Here is a 22,191-nt window from a genome sequence, read left to right on the forward strand (position 1 = left end):
CTCTACTAGGATCGTTGCTGACTTCCACCTCATCTGAGCACAAAGAGTTGCCTTTGGTTAGAGACTAGGATTTAGGTGTGGCCACTATGGGGAGGGTGGATTAACCTTTTTAACATGGAAAGAGGCCAAGAAAACAGGGCCCTCATTTGGCCTTGAGAGCCTGGCAACTCCACTATTCCCTTTGATCAGCAAAATTCTGGAGCTCGAAGAATACCAGATAATATATGCAGAAGGAAGAAAAAAAAAATTTTTTTTTTTTTTTGAGACAGAGTCTCACTCTGTCGCCAGGCTGGAGGGCAGTGGCACAATCTTGGCTCACTGCAACCTCTGCTTCCTGAGTTCAAGTGATTCTGCTGCCTCAGTCTCCCGAGTAGGTGGGACTATAGGCGTGTGCCAACACACCCAGCTAATTTTTGTATTTTCAGTAGAGATGGGGTTTCACCATGTTGGCCAGGATGGTCTCGATCTCTTGACCTCGTGATCCGCCTGCCTCAGCCTCCCAAAGTGCTGGGTTTACAGGCATGAGCCACCGTGCCCGGCCTGAAAAAAAATTTTTTAAATCACTAAGACTTGAAATGACATAATAGACTTAGGTCACAATCAACAAATGCTAAAATCATCAGGTGAAAGGTTAATGGAGAACTTTATGGGATGATGCTACCTAAACCCATTGATCAATCCTATTAGCATTAAAAGTGAAAAAAAAGATATTAATATTATATGTCCCACAGTAATGCCACCCTAGAAAGTATAGGTGCCTAAAAACATTGACCTTGAATCTAATCAAGGCCCCAGATATAACTATCAGTTTACAGGAAATATGGAGGATGGAAGAATATGTTAACCACTCCACAGTGAAGCAGACAGATACGGAACTTAAGACATTGTACAGAACAAATTACCTGATTCCCTGTCAAATCAGTGACAAGGGTGAACTGCTTCAGAATAAAAGAAACGAAAAAGACACAACCATATGCAATATGTGGAGTTTTAAAAAACAACGGAAAAAAGATGTCTTTGAGATAATCAGGTAATTTGAATATGGATTGAGTTTAGATGATATTGAGGAATTGTTCTTTTTTTTAAGTAAACAATGACATTGTGAAATGTATTAAAAAGTCTTATCAATTACAGATTAAAACTTAAGTGTTCCAAACGAAATGACAAACTACCTAATATTTGCTTTAATATACACTAGAAGGAAAAAAGAGTTGGGGGAGAGGAAGCAAGATTGGCCAAATATTGATAATGATTGAGCCTGGGTGATGGATACATGGAGATTCTTTTTATTCTAATGTTTTGAGTATATTTAGAAATTTCCATAACACACACACACACACACACACACACACACACACTCTTCATGGTGCCCTTGACCCTCATGCAGATCATGGTTATTTCATATTATGTAAAATTCAGCCTCAGTCTGGTGTCTGAGAATAGGGAGACTTATAGAGAAGAGGCAAGAAATATCTTTGGGGAAGTTTGGGAGATTCCTTCCTTCAAACACTTTAGATTTGAAAAGACAACTGCCAGAACAGAGAAACGAAGGCACATGTGGCACTGACACACCCACAGAGGCACATGCAAAATCACACACACATAACCTGACCCTCACACAGACCCTAGCACACCCACCAGGACCTGTGAGAGTGTCCAAATGCCCACAGGGCATGAGAACACATTCTCTTCCCAGCCGGTGCTGAAATATAAATCCAAATAAAACCAAATGAGGGCCTGGCGTGATGGCTCACACCTGTAATTCCACTTTGGCAGGAATGCCACTCCACTTTGGGAGGCTGAGGTGGGTGGATCACTTGAGGTCAGGAGTTCAAGACCAGCCTGGGCAACCCTGTCTCTACTAGATATACAAAAGTTAGCCGGGCATGGTGGTAGGTGCCTGTAATCCCCACTACTTGGGAGGCTGAGGCAGGAGAATCACTTGAACCTGGGAGGCAGAGGTTGCAGTGAGCTGAGATCGCACCACTGCACTCCAGCCTGGGTGACAGAGGGAGACTCTGTCTCAAAAACAAACAAACAAATAAACAAACAAATGAATTCAGTAGCACTGAATATTAATGCATGGCTATATAGAGGAAATGAAATGAAAACAAAATGCTCAAAAATCATCCTAGTATTCCTGGAACATCTGTATTTACTCGAGGATAAAGTTTAAGGTTATCTCAAAAAAAAGCATCAAAAGAAAAAAAGATGATAGTATTTGGCTTTCTTGTCCTTCATTCATCTCACACCTCACATTTCTCCTAGGAGTGCTCATCTAAACTAAAGCCTCACTCAGTGCCTACATACTAAATCACCCCCAATTCTTTCTCTCTAGCTCACGCCCTCTCCTAAGCTGCAGACTGGTATATCCAACTGCCTACTGGACATTTCTTCTTGGATGTTTTATCGTAGTTAGGGTACAGGCTAAGCTTATTTCTAAAATTCAGAGATAGGCAGCCCAGGGCAAGTTAGATGACACTGCTGTCCTCAACTTGTGCTTCTCCTCTCTAGGCCCAAGGTGGCTGCGTTAGTTCTGATTTATCTTTCAACCAGTGGAAAGGAAAAAAAGGTCAAGGGAGCTTGTGCCTACTTCTTCTAAGGGCAAAGCGTACATTGCTTTTTCTTACATCCCATTGGCCAGAGTTTGGTCACATGGCCACACTTTCTGTAAGGGAGGCTGGGAAGTAAAGTCCTTAGCTGACTGGCCATGTGCAGTTAAAACCATTGTTATAGAAAAAGGGCAGGAAGGTATTGAGGGATAATGGGATGTCTACTATATCCCTCAGATACCACAAACTCAATATAAATAAAAGTAAAATGATCTTTTTGGCCCCCTCTCCCACAACTGTGCCTTTTGCCATCCCCAGATTGACAAATGACCCACCATTTACCAGTCACCAAAGTAGGGTTGCCAGAGTAAATACAGGATTCCTAGTTAAATTTAAATTTCAGATAAACAAGGAATAATGTCATAGTATCGTTATGTCCCAAATATTGCATGTATTTTCATGTGCTAAATCTAGCAATCCTAGAGGCAAGCCAGGGACCTTGGAGCCATCTGGATTCCTCCTTCTTTTCCGCTTTTCAATTGCCCTCCAAGTTCTACTGACTCTTTTCTGTAATATTTCTCAATTTGTCCCCTCCCCTCCATCACTGGTTCAGGCCATCATCCTTTCTCTCAGACTCCTGGAGCTGCCTCCTGCCTGGCCTTACCGTTTCCAGCCTTGCCTCTTTAACAAAATGCTTCACAAAGCAGATAAATGGGGCTTCCTAACAGGCAAATCTGACCATGTCACTCCCCTGCTTTACCTCCTTCCATTGCTCCGCATGGCTTTCAGAATAAACCTCAAATGTATTAGCCAGGTTGCTAAAACCTTTGATCATTTGACCTCTCTCTGTCTCCCATTCTAACCCCATCTCCCTGAAGCTGTATTCCATTCCCATCACCTATGCCCCTGCCATGTCAAGCCTCTGAGAGTCCTGTGAGGGCACCATATTCTATCCTTTTTATTTTATTTTATGTATTTTTAGAAACAGGGTCTCACTATGTTCCCCAGGCTGGCCTTGAACTCCTGGGCTCAAATGATCCTCCTGCCTCAGCCTCCTGAGTGGCTGGGATTATAGCTGTAAGCCATCACACCTGGCTTCTATCCCTTTTGATATTATGTCTTTTCTATACAGTAAGGGCTTCTCATTCCTATCGCCATCCCCACACCCACCCTACCCTTCTCCTTTGCCCGGCAAAATCCTACCCATTCTGAAAAACTCAGCTTAGATGTCACCTCCTCAGGTGGCTCATGCCTGTAATCCCAGCACTTTGGGAGGCTAAGGAAGGCGGATCACTTGAGGTCAGGAGTTCGAGACCAGTCTGGCCTACATGGTGAAACCCCGTCTCTACTAAAAATACGAAAATTAGCTGGGCATGGTGGTGTGTGCCTGTAATCTCAGCTACTCAGGAGGCTGAGGCAGGAGAATTACCTGAACCCAGGAGGTGGAGGTTGCAGTGAGCCAAGATTGTGCCACTATACTCCAGCCTGGGAGAGAGAGACTCCATCTCAAAAAAAAAAAATACAAAAACATAAAAGATGTCATCTCCTCCAAGAGGCCTTCCTAACTTACCAACTTGAGCACATAGTTTTGTTCCCACAGCCATTGCCACTTTATTGTTAAATTGACTTACCTGCATGTTTTCCCCAACTACATTTTAAGTTCTTTCAGGGCAAGGACTATGTCTTATTTATCTTGATACACTCAGCAACTGATACAGTAATCTGCACTAGTAAACAATTAATAAATGTTTATTGGGTGAATGATGGTTCTTTAGCTTAAAATGTTCATACGCTCGAGCTGAACGTTGCTGACCCAGCATGTCTTCATCTGGGGCTTCTCTCCCTTTCCAGATGTGGACCTTTCTGCACGAGTCTTAAGCCTGCTGTATCTTTATCCCCCTTGAAATTCTGGGCTTTGATTTCCATGGCTCAATCATGATTAAAAAAAAAAAAAAGCTTCTTGTCCACTCTATTACGCTCCCACATAATGGATGTTGAAATAAAGAAATGACACCTTACCAAAAAAGGCCCTAGCCTGTCCCCCTCCCAAGCTGAGTTTCAGATCATGATTCCAGCTGACATTGGGCAGCTGTTAGATGAGAGTTTTTCGCCTGCCCTCCCAACCCCCGTGGCTTGCCCCCGGCCCTCCTTCACCCCCTGGGGAATGACGTCTCTTTTTTTTGTTTTGGGCCACAGCGGTATTTAGCAGGAGCAGGCAGCCATGCCTTGTTTGAGCTGTGATCTAACACCAGCTGACAGGTGGGTTTCGGGGGTGTCTCTGGGGCTGTGGCCTGTTTAGTGGATTTACCACTCTAAACTCAATTACAGGAGACTTTCACGCTCCACAGGCAACTCCGGTCCCTTTTTGATAAAAACTCCAGTGAGTAAATAAGTCATGATGGTGATAGGGGCCTGCCATTTAATATTCATTGAAGTACACATGTTTGGAAATTGGAAGCAGAGTTTAATCCATTTTCATATTTATATCAACATACAGCTTTAAAAAGGATCTCTCTTTTTCTCCAGCAATCTCATCAATTTCTCAATTGGAAAGATAAAGGTAAAATGGGTACATATTTTATTTTTTTAAAATTAGAAAGATCTGAAGTTAGTTTTAGATCTGTTGATTTTCAATGAAGAACTAATTCCCTCATTTTATCTGAACTAGAAGAAGTAGGTAACAACTAAATCAAAGTCACTGCTGTTTCTTGCAGCTGCATTTTTGTGTTTCATTTTGCAACAGGAGCTCAGCAAAAAGGAGAAATCAGAGATGATGGGGACCTCACCTCCAAGATCTCAGAATTTCGGGGAATGTGTCATAGCCATCCAAAGTAATGCAAAAGCACTCCTTTTGAATAAAGGTAACATTCACAATATTACAAATGTTCATGCTCACTAGTAAAAGTTCCAGGACTGTTCATTGAGGGAGGCAGGAACCCTGGAGGGAAAGAGTTAACACAGTGAAGGGTTTGGGGCATTGTTGTGTTGTGTCTCCCCAACTCTCTCCTTTTTTTTTTTTAATGTGGATGAATGTTTAAGTATGGTCCTGTGGTTGAAGGCATCTCTTTTAATAATGCAACACACAGCTTCCTGAGGGGACAGCAGTTGATTTGGAAGCGGAATATGGTGCACTCTAAATTCCTGTCCCTGCGGAAGGCTGACTAACTGATAAGTGCCATGAGCTAGCATGGGGACTCATTCTGTCAAATCAACTTGCTGGAAAGGCCCCATGCGGAATCTTCTCCAGTCTCCAGGAGCTAATGTGAGCAGACACTTGCGACATTAGACAGTACAGCAGGCCTGGCATGAAGAAAAAGTTCACCATCCACAGACAAGGTGGTCTTTTAGATGACAAGGATAAAGAAACCAGTGCAAATTTGTTAATGTAACAACTTGGAAAAGTATGCTTAAAAAAAAAAGCCACTCTGTGGGGAGAAAGGATCAAAAGAAAAAGGCAACAATAGTACTTGAAAACTTTCTTGGGGTGTTCTGTCCCTTTTGGAGGTCTGTCTTTCCTCCTGGTCCTCCTTCTAGGCTGGGGTACCTTCTGTTAAATGAGTGAGTCCCAAACTCTGTCATCCCTCAAGGCGTTATTCCACCTGAAACTGAATAAAGTAAAAGAAAAGGAAGAAAAGGAAAAGCAGTGAAGAGAAAAGAAAGGAAAATTCTAGTGCCTTTTGCCTTCCTGGAGAAAATTATATCTTTCCTAATTCTGATGGGTGATCACCTGATTGTTTCTAAGTAAGAATTTTTATCTGTCTGATCTTGGTCCATTTGGCCTGGAGGAAAGTTGAAGTGATTATTACCCAGGAAAAGATACGGTGATAAGAGGGTGTTACCTCTGCTTCAAAATACATCTACAAAAATATAAGTAGACCTCTATAGCTGGAACAAATGAAAAGTATTTAAGAATTAAACAACACTATAGGGGAGAATGTTGTTATTAAGATCAAACAGACAAATCGGACGGTTTTGAGTGTCCGATTCAGAGAAGTGGCTTTGCCTGTTGTTTTCCCCCTTTAGTTGGGTCCATGTGATCAGATGGTAATTTGGTGTTGCATATTTATCCTAGATTTAAAGTAGGAAAAAACACAGCATACCTTTGCGTATGACTATTTCTTAGCTCTTCCATGGAAGCTGAGGAAGCATAGGCTTTAGAGAGAGGCAACCTCAGTTCAGGTCCTGGCTCTGCCACTTACTAGTTGGTGATCTTGGGAAAGCTGCTTAATAAAAATACCTACCTGAAAAGATTATTTTAAAAATACCTGCCTCATTAAGAATATTATAACGTGAGTTAATACATATGAAGTTCTGAGAGCAGTCTGGGGTATACTGGGTGCTAAATTAATTTCACAATGATTTTTATTTAAATGAATCTAAATGAGTTCCCATAGGTTCTTAATTATTATAACTAAAAAGAAGGGTTTTGTGGTCAAATAAGTTGAGGAATCAGGTTTAACACTTTTTTTTTTATTTTTTTGAGACAGAGTCTTGCTCTGTTGCCAGGCTGGAGTGCAGTGGCAGGATCTTGGCTCACTGCAACTTCCGCCTCCTGGGTTCAAGCGATTCTCCTGCCTCAGCCTCCTAAGTAGCTGGGACTACAGGCCCCCGCCACCATGTCTGGCTAATTTTTGTGTTTTAGTAGAGACAGAGTTTCACCATGTTGGCCAGGGTGGTCTTGATCTCTTGACCTCATGATCCGCCCGCCTCAGCCTCCCAAAGTGCTGGGATTACAGGCGTGAGCCACCGCACCCGGCTGACACAATTTGTTTTAATAATAGTATTTCTCAGAGCCTTTACTATGCAAATTTGTGTTACAAATATCTAAGGAAGAATTGACCTTCTAATGTTTGACCATGTAATCCTTTTTCACAGACAGTGCTGATGCCCAAGTGAGGGAACAATGGGTTTCCCAAACTGTGGCCCTGAAATTAAGGAAAATGTTAGGCCTGGCATGGTGGCTCACGCCTCTAATCCCAGTACTTTGGGAGGCCAAGGCAGGAGGATCATTTGAGTCCAGGAGTTCAAGACCAGCCTGGGCAACACAGGGAGACCTCATCTCTACAAAAAATTAAAAAATTAGCCAGGCATGGTGGTGCACACCTGTAATCCCAGCTACTTGGGAGACTGGGGTGAGGGGATCTTTTGAACCTGGGAGAAGGAGGCTACAGTGAGCTGTGATTGTGCCACTACGGTTCAGTCTAGGCAACAGAGCAAGACTCTGTTTCAACAAAAAAAAAAGAAAAGAAAATTTGGAGTCATGGTGTATGAAGCACTAGCACAATAATTCAAAAAATGGTCATTGGTTACTATATAGACCTCATAGGTCACAGTTAGACCCTGTATAAAACTGCATTTTTCTAAGTGGGACTGGCAGGAGGCAACATAGTGTATGGTTAAAACAGACCCTGGAATCAGACAGATCTGGGTTTGAATCCGTCAAAGCACATTACTAAATATCTCTAAGCCTCAGTATCCTCAGCTGTCAAATTTGGGGAAGAGTGATACTTACCTCCTTGGCTTGACATGAGTTAAGTGAAGTTATGCCTGGTTTTGTTGGTCTGATCCCAAAGCTCTTAGAACCACTGTGCTTTAAAAAATTACTACATTCATGTAATCACAACAGCAGGGCTAAAGTCTGTCAACAAATAATGAATTACTTCTGTTCTCAACCACTCTGCTCATTCAGAGCCCTTGGTGCCTCCAAGGATGCAGTTGAAAAAGCAGGAATGGAAGTCAGCCTCTGTGGGTTGTAGAGCACACTTTGTGCTTGATCAAGTAGTTTATTGATGAACATACATGACCAATTTACAAAGATTACCACATCTCTTTGTGCCCAGTTTTCCTGTCTGAAAACAACAAACAAAAACAATAACAGCACACCTTTCCTACTGATCTCAGGGTAATTGTTATCGTCTGAAATGCTCATGTACATATGATTGTCTTGCACTATGAAGGCCTATCGCTTTTTCAAAAACAATTTATTGAATGCTTACTGTAGTCCAGGAAGTATACTAAGTCTTACATGTAACACTTCATTTTAATTCTCACTATGAGGTGGATATTATTATACCTATTTTAGAGATGAGGAAACCAAGGCTCAGGGAGGCTAGGTCCTGCTAATTTCCAGCAAGCTCTCATAATTAATAAGTAGTAGTGCCAAGAATAAAATTCAGATCTGATCCCAAAGCTCTTAGAACCACCGTGCTTTAAAAAATAAGAATATTAAAACACATTTTGAGTTTGAAATTAGTATTGGCCGCATATAATTCATCTCTCTATCAGGTTCTCCAAACCTTTTTGCTGTTCTAAAAACCCTTAACTTGGACAGCAGCCACCAGTTAAATGAATGAGGATGAAGCATTAGGTAGAAAATAAAATGGTCAACACAGGATCCAATCTCTTAGTTGGATGATTATTTATGGACACTGGCTAGTTGACTAACTTTCCCTGTGACCTAGATATATTTGCTCTGAGTATTACTATGACTAGCATATATTTGAAGACACCAACTGGAGACAGTTTAATCAGCTGTATTAATTGATCTATGATGTCCCTGAATGGCAAACTGACTGAACAGCAGGCAGCTTCATGGACTGAAGCTGGTAGAGCAAGGTCTCTGTCAGAGAGGAAGAAAATCCATATTAATGATACACTATAAAACACTTTTTGTTAGTTACATATATTCCTTTACTTTCATTTCCCAAGAATAGCTCAGCTGTCAAAGCATTTCCAGGATTTCCATAGATTCGGCAAATACTGTGCGATCGAATTATTGCTCTGAGAGAAGATACAATTAAAACACATTAATCATTGTAACAAAAGATCCTTATTGAGGCTGACAATGATGGTGAAATCTGATGAATAATTAGTCTGGTTAATCTTTTAAGAGTGAATTAAACTGCTAACAAGTTAAATCGCTGTGATTTTCAAATAACCCTCCAGGGTGAGCAGAGATTGGGGATTATTATGATCATTGTAAAAAGATATTTTATTCCTCTCTCTCATCTCTGGGCTTGCACTGGAGACCCTGTGGTTAGAAAAGTGGGACTCTGACAACCAAGTGGGAGAATGGTCACGGTGTGAGGGTGTGTTCTTTGCTTTTCCCTCCAATTATTTCTCTATATTTTGAAGAGAGTCGCACAGTGGCTGGAAAAGGAACTAGGCATGACCTTTCAATCTGACCCAGAACTAACATGGCACCCGCTTAGCAGCCATTCTCAAAAACCCATCCATTAAGTGGACCCATCATGTGGTTCTGATGTCTTGCCACTGTAAACCAATCAGCTGTAACAATGGGGTCAGTCTTATCTAATTTTCCCTTATTTTTACCCTTCTCTTCGGTGAGATGGTTTATTCTTCTGGACAACACCTCTCCTCTTAGCATAGGAATGAAAATCAGCTTTGATTTGCCATAATCTGAAATAAAATGAGATGGACAAATATGAACTGATAAATCATGGGAAATGGGAAATGGATGGAAAGCGGCAACAGTTATTTGGGCTAAAGTCTTAACTCTGGCCGATCCTCTACAATTTTTGCAAGTTGTAGTGAACGCTGTGATGCATGGTCCAGATTCCCCTCTAGGAGTGAAGGTCTTTTTCCCCTAGCCACTGGCAGTGCTACTGGAACTTGGCCGTCGGCTGTTAGTCCCCTAGGAAGATTGCGCTTGCGTGAACAAAATTGCCTCTCCTGAGGTCACACTTCCTGCCAGGATTTTTTTTTATCGGTGTGGGGTATTAAGATCAGCCTAAGTTGGGACAACTCTGAGAGGTCATCCTAGTGCTTAAAGAGTTCCCCGTGGCATCAACTGAGGCCTTTATTGGGATGGCATTACAACTTGACTTCTACCCAATCCCAGTTTCTTCTCCTTCTTTCTGTAAATACTGATCATGAGAGCACTCCTTAATCAATCAACTCACTGCTAAACTTCATCTCAAAATCTGACTCCTGGCAGCCTTACCCTATGACAGGAGAAGTCACGCTTTTGAGGTGGAGGTCTCTGACAGCTACTGGTCCCACAAAAACAAGTGGGAAAAGTGTGTCCACCAGGCTGTCAACTCAGCTGGCGAAGAAACTGCTGCATGTCCTGGCTCCGAATTGCTCCCACAGCAAGTGCATGCCTGTCAACAGACACTATAGGAGTATCAAGAATATTTAAAGGAGACTGGGCATGGTGATTCACGCCTATAATCCCAGCACTTTGGGAGGCCAAGGCAGGCTGATCGCTTGAGGTCAGGAGTTTGAGACCAGTCTGGCCAACATGAAGAAATCCCGTCTCTACTAAAAATACAAAAATTAGCCGGGCGTGGTGGTGCACACCTGTAGTCCCAACTACTCAGGAGTCTGGGGCATGAGAATCCTTTGAAGCCGGGAGGTGGAGGTTGCAGTGAACCAAGAATGTGCCACTGCACTCCAGTCTGGGCGACAGAACAAGACTCTGTCTCAAAAATAAATAAATAAATAAATAAATAAATAAATATGCCGGGTGCAGTGGCTCATGCCTGTAATCCTAGCACTTTGGGAGGCTAAGGCAGGCAGATCACGAGGTCAGGAGATCAAGACCATCCTGGCTAACACGGTGAAACCCCGTCTCTACTAAAAATACAAAAATCAGCCAGGTGTGGTGGCGGGCGCCTGTAATCCCAGCTATTTGGGAGGCTGAGGCAGGAGAATCGCTTGAACCTGGGGGGTAGAGTTGCAGTGAGCCGAGATCGCCACTGCACTCTAGCCTGGGCGAAAGAGCAAGACTCTGTCTCAAAATAAATAAATAAATAAATAAATAAATAAATAATAAAAATATTTAAAAGAGTCTGAGGGTGGGAGGAGAGAAAGAGAGAAACTCTCATAGACAAAAAGCTTGTAGCTTTAAAAATTTGTCTTTGAGTTAATCTTACCTAGTTATCCTTGGCATGTGAAGTCACATAGACTTTAAGCAAGTTCTTTATTTTGGGTTAGCTACTTAATTTTTCTGAGGCGGCTTCCTCATCTATAAAGCAGAAAGGCACAATCAGCCTCACAAGCTTGTCGTGGGTTGAAACATCAGTTGCCTAGTAGTCCCAAACCTGGCCTTTGGTAGACACTTGGTAAGAATTTATTTATCTTGTATATCCTCCATTCTCCTCATGCCATTTTCCAGATTCCAGGAAAACCACTGCTTTTCTTTTTGTTGTTGTTTTCTGATTGGCTCCATCCATCCCAATGTTTTTCTGGGGATTCTGTTTCAGGCTGAGGGTATCTGAGGGTGTTTGGCCACCCATCTTCAGACTAAAGGATCTCTCTCTAGATGGCTGGTCTCATCAATTCAGTCCTATACATTTTAGTTCTGGAGCGGGTGCACTTCATTGTAATCCCCCTGGGAACTGAGACAACCCAGCAATGTCCAAGTGTGATTATTTTCATTTTAAATCTAGGCTCTGCTCTTGGTTTCATGTGCAGAAGTCATTTCTCCCAACTAAACTGTAAGTTCTGTGAGGGCAGTTAGCACATCATCTCTTGTAACCTATAGGATCTAGCCTGGAGGAAGAATTTTTTGCCAAATTACTTGGGGTTGTGACAAAGAAACTAAGAGAATAAGCCATGTTCTTAAAAATTAATATTTCCTGGAATCTTCCCAATCACTATGTGGCAATTTCCAAGCCACTTTAGGTTTTTTTGTTATTGTTGTTTATTTTTTGAGACAGAATCTGGCTGTGTTGCCCAGGCTGAAGTGCAGTGAGGCAATCTCAGCTCACTGCAGCCTCTGCCTCCTGGGTGATTCTTATGATCTGGGAAGTTTGGCGAATATCAGAGTGGACCCTGTTATGGATCTAAATAGAAAGGACCATGCCACTGGAGACTGGATCCTGACATTTCTTGAAGGTCATCAGAATTTGTATTTATCACAAATTCTTGAAGCCAAGGAACTAATTCTAAACTTATATCTCAGACCTATATCCTACTAATTCTCCCTATCCCCTCTCTCTGTTTTTTTCTATCACCATCTGACATACTATTTGCTTATTTGTCAATAAAGATAGGAATTTTGTTTTGTTAACTGCTGTGTCTTTATCAAGACTGTGGGAAGTATGGTGTATAGTATAGCAAATGCAAAAAAAATAGTTGTCATATTAATTAATGTTTCTCCAGTTGGGAAATGGCTTCTGATATCCTGACTCTGTTACCCACTACCTACTTCCACTGAAACGCCTCATGGGAACTTTAAACTTACGTCCAAGATTGAGCTCATCATTTCTCCCATCTCAGCCCAAACCGTGTCTTCTTCCAGTGTTCCATGGCTTGGAAAATAGACTCACCAACCACCCTGCTGCTCAGGTTGGAGTCATCCTTGACTCCCCCAAATCTATATACTGCCAGCCACTAAGGCTTTTTCATTCTACCTGTCATCCAGCTCTCAAATCTGTCCTCATTTCTCCAGCATCTTAGTTCAACTCATCATTATCTCTTACCTGGATTATTATTATTATTTGAGATGAAGTCTCACTCTGTTGCCCAGGCTGGAGTGCAATGGCGTGATCTTGGCTCACTGTAACCTCCACCTCACGGGTTCAAGCAGTTTTCCTGTCTCAGCCTCCTGAGTAGCTGGGATTACAGGCATGCACCATGACACCCAACTAATTTTTTTTTATTTTTAGTGGAGACGGGGTTTCACCATGTTGGCCAGGCTGGTCTCGAACTCCTGACCTCAGGTGATCTGCCCACCTCAGCCTCCCAAAGTGCTGAGATTACAGGCGTGAGCCACCACACCTGGCTGCCTGGATTATTGCAGAAAAGATTCCTCTAGTCTTAACCTCCTCCCCAGTCCATTTTCCTTACGGAGGGATTTTTCTAAAATATTAATCTAATAATCTTTACATAAACCTTCTGATGGTTCCATATTATTTTTAGATGTAGTTTAATTGACTTAATTTGACAGACTAGGCCCTTCATGACCAATTTCTGTCATCTTCTTCCCCATCTCCTTGACCTCTTGATCCGACAAAAGAAACTATTCATTTTTCAAACAGATCAGCAGTGGCGAACCAAGAGTGGAATGGTGAGAGCAATCTGCCTGGGTGAGGGCAGGAATGGGATGCATTGTTTCACAGAACATCCACTTCAGACATGGTCACTGTGCAACACAGAGCACCATATATCCCACTCTCCAGCTTCTTTATCAATTACAATTTTGGTCTTTGGTCTCTCCCACTGTAAGACTTATTAAAATGTCAAATCATAGAATTGCGTCCACTTTCTAATGGCACCCAATCCAGAGTAAATCCCTGCTTCCTTAGACCCTCCTGCAAATTACCCAACTAAAGCCCAGATCCAAACCAAATAGGTTTTTTCTAATATCCTATTTCTGAGACATCCCATGGGTCCTCATGGTGTGTGTCCACCCTCTATGCAAACAAATAATAAACCCAACTTGTTCAATTGCAGATTAGCTGATGATGTGTGCCCGTAGTCTCAGCCTCTCAAGTAGCTGGAACTTCAGGTGTGCACCATCACGCCCAGCTAATTTGTGTCCCTTGTCATTCTTGGCTGAAGGGAATTCATAAAATACAAACAACAAATCTTTCGTAAGTCTTAAGTACTAAACAATTGCTGCAATTACTGTTAATTTTAATTATATGTATATAATTAATATATATAACTTTCAAATTAGCCCAATTTTATTACTTATCTCTTAATAATCATTGCAGTCTTTGTAAAAGGTACTTTGGAACACTCAAGTATACAGTCAAGTCCCATGCATATGAGCTCAGCTCTATGTATTTGTCTCAAGAGTAAGTTTACAATCATTTGGAATCATTCTTGCTCTCAAGTCTTCAGCTCCCAGCATACTACATATTTCTGTGAATATGTATCTTACTACATATTCTAGTGAAAGGAGAAATTGTCCACATGTACAAAGTACCAACCTCTCTTGTCAGTATACTTGAAATAACAATAACAGTACAGTGATTGTCAAGTCTAAGAAACACAATTTTTAACACAAAAGCTCCAAATGGAAACATTCAGAAGTGTCTAGAGTCAGAGGGCAAAAGACATGAAAAGTATTGCACCTTGTGGAATTTATTATGAAGTGGAATTTTTATGAATCTTTACCCTATTTGATTTTTGTTGCTTCATGTGAAAGAAACTTTTCAATAAAATGAATAAAAATGTTCTTTGATCAACTGTAAGTGAAGATGGGTTGAAAAATCTAGCTATACTGATTGTTGGATGGGAACATGCAGATAAAACCAGTTTTGATGTAGTCATTGATAAATCTGCAGAAGTTAAATCTCAAAAACAGAAATTATAATGTTATTATTATTCAGCTACAGAACAATACATAGGTATTAGTTTTTCCCCTTTAAAAAATACATTATGAATTTTAAACATCATTTTATTACTCTTTTCCTTTTTCTGTCATAGTATCTATTTAATTTTATTTCTTTACATTTTACAGGCCAGGTGCAGTGGCTCACGCTTGTAATACCAGCACTTTGGGAGGCCAGGGCGAGTGGATCACTTGAATCCAGGAGTTTGAGACCAGCCTGGGCAACATGGCAAAACCCCGTCTCTATAAATAAATAAAATTTACAGGCATCATTATATATATATGATATTATATAAAAGAAATTTTTCACTATTTTCATTTTTCTAGCCATTATTTTCTTTCTTTTATCTTATGATTCTTACCAAATAATTTTGTTGAATAGAGAAGGGGGCATTTAAAAAGAATCTGCTCTGAATACCCAACTCATTAAATACACTCCACAGAACAGACTTGCTCAGCCTCAGGACCTCAGCCTCGATTTTTCCCCCCATTTCTTGCCAAGTAACCTCCACTCATCCTCAGGCCTTAGCTAAAATGATATTTCTTCTGGGAAATATTTCTTCTGGGAAAACACCTTTAAACCTTTTCCAGTCAGAGCCCCTGTTACATTTTCCTCTGGGCCTATACTTCCTTTTTGTATTGTCAATGTTTGTTCAATTGTTTATTACCATGGCTAGCTTGTGAGTGGCATAAGGAAAGGGTCTGTATCTTGTTTACTCAATAAATGTTTGTTGAGTGCACTAAATTATGAATCCCCTCCCATGACATTTGAGGAAACAAAGCAAGTAAGTAATTGGCGTTAGCTACACAGTGAGTCTTTGGATAAAATTCCCAAAGCAAGAAGCCTCTAAATATAGAAATTCCCACAGCAGGCTTGTGTTGTAACAATCAATAGAGCCAACTGGTTTTTGTTTTTTTTTTTTTGAGACCAAGTTTCCCTCTGTCACCCAGGCTGGAGAATAGTGGCACAATCTCAGCTCACTGCAGCCTCCGCCTCCCAGTTCAAGTGATTCTCCTGACTCAGGCTCCTGGGTAGTTGGGACTACAGGCACCTGCCACCACGCCCAGCTAGTTTCTATATTTTTAGTAGAGACAGGGTTTCACCACGTTGGCCAGCCTGATCTTAAACTCTTGACCTCAAGTGATCCACCTGCCTTGGCCTTCCAAAGTGCTGGGATTACAGACATGAGCCACCACACCTGGCCAATAGAGCCAATGTTACCTTCCCTCTATTCTTTCCCTTTCCTTTCTTCCTTTCCTTCCTTCCTTTCTTCCTTCCTTCCTTCCTTCCTCCCTCCCTCCCTCTGTCTCTCTCTCTCTCTTTCTTTCTTTTTTCTTTTTCTTTCTTTCTTTCTTCTTTTTTTCTTTCTTTTCTTTTCTTTCTTTCTTTCCTTCCTTCCTTCCTTCTTTCTTCTGTCACCCAGGCTGGAGTGCTGAGAGGTGCTCATGGCTCACTGCAGCCTCAGCCTCCTAGGCTCAAGCAATCCTCCCACCTCAGCCTCCCTAATAGCTGGGTGTACAGGTGCACACCATCACACCTGGCTAATTTTTGTATTTTTTGTAGAGAGAAGGTTTCACCATGTTGCCCAGTCTGGCCTTGTGCTCCTGAGCTCAAGCAATCTGCTGCCTTGGCCTCCCACAGTGCTGGGATTACAGGTCGGAGCCATCGCACCTGATCCTTCTATTCTTTCAATCCCTGCCTCTCTCTACCCTCTGATACCACAGAGGTACCCCAGGAAAATCAATGTAAAGATAAAGAAGGTGAAAATCCACTAGAGATGCCTAAAAACAAATTTAATACCAGAAGGGAATAGGGATTGGGGAAAAAGAGAAGATGAGGTATAGGAAATGTCCTTGACCCTAAAGTAGACCTATGAGAAGCTAGCACTTCCCTTCTTACTCCCTGACCCTGCTGGGGACATAGTTCTCAGAATTAGGAGGAGTGAAGGGATAATAAACTTGGGTCTTCAAAGGCCACCCCAAAAAAAACCTAGAGGAAAGAAAAGACAAGACTGACTCCTAGAGTGAGGATCAGAGAGTGTCCAGTTTTCCTGAGGGTCCACTGCTAGCCCAGGTCAGCATGTATCAAAAGAGAAGAGCTCAGGCCTCCTGTCCAGGAAATGTCTGGAGGTCTCTTGTCTTTAGCACTTTAACACGCGAATTCAGCTGGGCGTGGTGGCTTACACCTGTAATCCCAGCACTTTGGAAGGCCGAGGTGGAAGGATTGCTTGGGCCCAGGAGTTCAAGACCAGCCTGGGCAACATAGTGAGACCCTTGTGTCTACAAAATAAAAATTAAAAAAAAAAAAAACTAGCCAAGCAAAGTGGCATGCACCTGTAGTCCTACCTACTTGGGAGACTGAGGTGGGAGGATTGCTTAAGCCTAGGAGTTTGAGACCAGCCCGGACAACTTTGTGAGACCCCCAACTCTACAAAAAAAAAAAAAAATTAAAAAATTAACCCGGCATGGTGGCATGTACCTGTAGTCCCAGCCACTCAGGAGGCTGAGGTCGGAGGAGGCTTGAGCCCAGGAGGTAAAGGCTGCAATGAGCTATGATAGTACCACTGCACTCTGGCCTGGGTGACAGAGTGAGACCCTGTTTCAAAAAAGAATACAAAACAAACCCAAAAATAAACAAAAACAAAACAAAACAAAAAATAAACCAATGAGGACTCAGGGTGAGGAAACACACGTGGCTTACGTTGCTGAGAGCCCTTGAGTCACTTGGGTTCAAGGATGACATCCAACCCATAGGGTGCCTCACAGGGGATCCTGAGCAGCCCCACAGCCTTGACCATCAAAGTTGCCCCCAGAAAGTGTGGGTGATTTAACTGGCTTCCCCGGTAGAGAAACACAGCATTCCATGTTGAATTGCTGTAGTGATTAAAATACACATTTTGAGGCAGAAAAGGATTCTTACATTATAGCAGGACTGAGAACTCACATGTCAGGCTGGAGCCTGATACAAATTAAAAAATGAGTAACAAACCCTTCCGGAGAGGAGCTTAGAATGGAAACACTGACGGGATATAAGTATGATCTGGATTTTGATCACTACATTCTATTGAAGACACCTCCAGTATACAGTAGTTATGTAAAATACCTGTACACTGTTGTCCAGTGGCATTTTAGAAAAGCATTAGGGTAAAGTTAATTTTAAGAGCCTCAAAAACCATAGTAATGATTAAATGAGGAAACCAACACTGCATTCTTTTTGCTGCAAAGAAATTCAAGAGAGGCGGAAAGAAGAGGGTGACTGGTGGCAATCCACTCAGGTCCTGTCTTTTTTTCCTTCACTTCTAAGAAGTTCTCAGCTTTCACAGTCTATGTTGAAGTTCTAATTGGACAACTGGTATACATGTGTAGCTTGATCCACAGAACTTTCCCAACAGACATACAACATAAGTCACAATTACTGCTCTCAAAGAGTTAACAATCTAGTGCTAGAGTAATTCAAATGCACAGAGTACCAATATAAAAAGCTAGGCATTATTGATTGGTGCCTTAAAACTCCTGATTTAGTGGAAGGATTAGTAGAAGTAAATGAAAACAAAAGGCTTAAAAGATGACTAAAACCCTTATGAAGAGACAAAGATGTGGTGTATTTAGACCATGCCAGTCAAAGGGGCCAAAGAGCAAGAACTATGGTCAGGCAAGGTGGCTCATGCCTGTAATCCCAGCATTTTGGGAGGCCGAGGTGGGTGGATCACCTGAGGTCAGGAGTTCAAGACCAGTCTGGCCAACATGGTGAAACCCCATCTTTACTAAAACTACAAAAAATGACTGACTCTCTTTTCAGACTCAGCCCGCCTGCGCACAGATGAAATAAACAGCCATGTTGCTCACACAAAGCCTGTTTGGTGGTCTCTTCACATGGACACATGAGACATTTGGCGCCGAAGACCCAGGTCAGTGGGACTCCTTCAGGAGACCAGTCCCCTGTCCTCACCCTCACTCCATGAAGAGATCCACCTACGACCTAGGGTCCTCAGACCAACCAGCCCAAGGAACATCTCACCGATTTTAATTCGGGTAAGCGGCCTCATTTTACTCTCTTCTCCAACCTCTCTCACTATCCCTCAACTTCTTTCTCCTTTCAATCTTGGCACCACCTTTCAATCTCTCCCTTCTCTTTTTTTTTTTTTTTTTTTTGAGACGGAGTCTCGCTCTGTCACCCAGGCTGGAGTGCAGTGGCGCGATCTGGGCTCACTGCAACCTCTGCCTCCTGGATTCAAGCAATTCTCCTGCCTCAGCCTCCAGAGTAGCTGGGATTACAGGCATATGCCATCACGCCCGGCTAATTTTTTTGTATTTTTAGTAGAGACAGGGTTTCACCATATTGGTCAGGCTGGTCTCAAACTCCTGACCTTGTGATCCACCCACCTCGACCTCCCAAAGTGCTGGGATTACAGGTGTGAGCCACTGCACCCAGCCTCTCCCTTCTCTTAATTTCAATTCTTTTCATTTTCTGGTAGAGACAAAGGACACACATTTTATCCGTGGACCCAAAACTCCGGTACCGGTCACGGACTTGGGAAGGCAGCCTTCCCTTGGTGTTTAATCATTGCAGAGACACCTCTCTGATTATTCACCCATGTTCCATTGGTGTCTGATCTCCATAGGGATGCCTGCCTTGGTCATTCACCCACATTCCCTTGGTGGCAAGTCAATTGCGGGGACGCCTGCTTTGGCTGCTCACCCACGTTGCAGCCCAGAGCTGCTCCCCACCCCCCTTCTCCGTGTCTCTACCCTTCTCTTTAAACTTGCCTCCTTCACTATGGGCACCTTCCACCCTCCATTCCTCCTTCTTCTCCCTTAGCCTGTGTTCTCAAGAACTTAAAACCTCTTCAACTCTCACCTGACCTAAAATCTGAGCATCTTATTTTCTTCTGCAATACCGCTTGGCCCCAATACAAACTTGACAGTAGTTCCAAGTGGCCAGAGAATGGCACTTTCGATTTGTCTATCCTACAAGATCTAGATAATTTTTGTCAAAAAAATGGGGAAATGGTCTGAGGTGCCTGACGTCCAGGCATTCTTTTACACATTGGTCCCGCCCGAGTCTCCGCTCACAATGAGACTCATCCCAAATCTTTCTTCTTTCTCTCGTGTCTGTTCCTTCAGTCTCCACCCCAAGCTCTGAGTCCTTTGAATCCTTCTTTTCTATGGAATCATCTGACCTCTCCCCTTCTCCCCAGGCTGCTCCTGGCCAGGCCAAGCCAGGTCCCAATTCTTCCTCAGCCTCTGTTCCCCCCACCCTAAAATCCTTCTATCACCTTCCCTCCTCACACCTGCTCTGGCTTACAGTTTCGTTCCGCGACTAGCCCTACCCGACCTGTCCAAAAATTTCCTCTTAAAGAGGTGGCTGGAGCTAAAGGCATAGTCAAGGTTCATGCTCCTTTTTCTTTATCCGACCTCTCCCAAATCAGTTAGCGTTTAGGCTCTTTTTTATCAAATATAAGAACTCAACCCAGTTCATGGCCCATTAGCAGCAACCCTTAGACGCTTTACCACCCTAGACCCAGAAGTTCCTGAAGGCTGCCTTACTCTTAATATGCATTTTATTACCCAATCCCCTCCCAGCATTAGAAAAAGCTCTAAAAATTAGATTCCGGCCCTCAAACCCCACAACAGGACTTAATTAACCTCGCCTTCAAGGTGTACAATAATAGAGTAGAGGCAACGTATTTCTGAGTTGCAATTACTTGCCTCCACTGTGAGAGAAACCCCAGCCACATCTCCAGCACACAAGAACTTCAAAACGCCTGAACCTCAGCGGCCAGGTGTTCCTCCAGGACCGCCTCCCCCAGGATCTTGCTTCCAGTGCCGGAAATCTGGCCACTGGGCCAAGGAATGCCCGCAGCCTGGGATTCCTCCTAAGCCGTGTCCCATCTGTGTGGGACCCCACTGGAAATCAGACTGTCCAACTCGCCCGGCAGCCACTCCCAGAGCCCCCGGAACTCTGGCCCAAGGCTCTCTGACTGACTCCTTCCCAGATCTTCTTGGCTTAGCGGCTGAAGACTGACGCTGCCCAATCACCTCAGAAGCCTCCTGGACCATCACAGACACTTTGGGTAACTCTTACAGTGGAGGGTAAGTCCGACCCCTTCTTAATCAACACGGAGGCTACCAACTCCCCATTACCTTCTTTTCAAAGGCCTGTTTCCTTTGCCTCCATAACTGTTGTGGGTATTGACGGCCAGGCTTCTAAACCCCTTAAAACTCCCCAACTCTGGTGCCAACTTGAACAATATTCTTTTATGCACTCCTTTTTAGTTATCCCCACCTGCCCAGTTCCCTTATTAGGTCGAGACATTTTAACTAAATTATCTGCTTCCCTGACTATTCCTGGGTTACAGCCACACCTCATTGCTGCCTTTTGCCCCGGTTCAAAGCCTCCTTCACATCCTCTCCTTGTATCTCCCCACCTTAAACCACAAGTATAGAATGCCTCTACTCCCTCCTTGGCAACCGATCATGCACCCCTTACCATCCCACTAAAACCTAATCACCCTTACCCCACTCAATGCCAATATCCCATCCCACAGCACGCTTTAAAAGGATTAAAACCTGTTATCACTCACCTGTTACAGCATGGCCTTTTAAAGCCTATAAACTCTCCTTAGAATTCCATTTTACCTGTTCAAAAACTGGACAAGTCTTACAATTAGTTCAGGATCTGCAACTTATCAACCAAGTTGTTTTGCCTATCCACCCTGTGGTGCCAAACCCATATACTCTCCTATCCTCAAAACATCCCTCCACAACCCCTCCATAACCCATTATTCTGTTCTGGATCTCAAACATGCTTTCTTTACTATTCCTTTGCACCCTTCATCCCAGCCTCTCTTCACTTTCACTCAAACTGACCCTGACACCCATCAGGCGCAGCAAATTACCTGGGCTATACTACCGCAAGGTTTCACAGACAGCCCCCATTATTTCAGTCAAGCCCAAATTTCTTCCTCATCCATTACCTATCTCGACATAATTCTTCATGAAAACACACGTGCTCTCTCTGCTGATTGTGTCCGGCTAATCTCCCAAACGCTTCTACAAAGCAACAACTCCTTTCCTTCCTGGGCATGGTAGGATACTTTCGCCTTTAGATACCTGGTTTTGCCATCCTAACAAAACCAATATATCAACTCACAAAACCAAACGTAGCTGACCCCATAGATCCTAAATCCTTTCGCCACTCCTCTTTCTGTTGCTTAAAAAGAGCCCTAGAAGCTGCCCCCACACTAGATCTCCCTAACTCATCCCAACACTTTTCATTACACACAGCCGAAGTGCACGGCTGTGCAGAGTTCTTACACAAGAGCCAGGACC

This window comes from Pan paniscus, chromosome 12 (assembly GCF_029289425.2).
Source record: "Pan paniscus chromosome 12, NHGRI_mPanPan1-v2.0_pri, whole genome shotgun sequence".
NCBI lineage: Eukaryota > Metazoa > Chordata > Mammalia > Primates > Hominidae > Pan > Pan paniscus.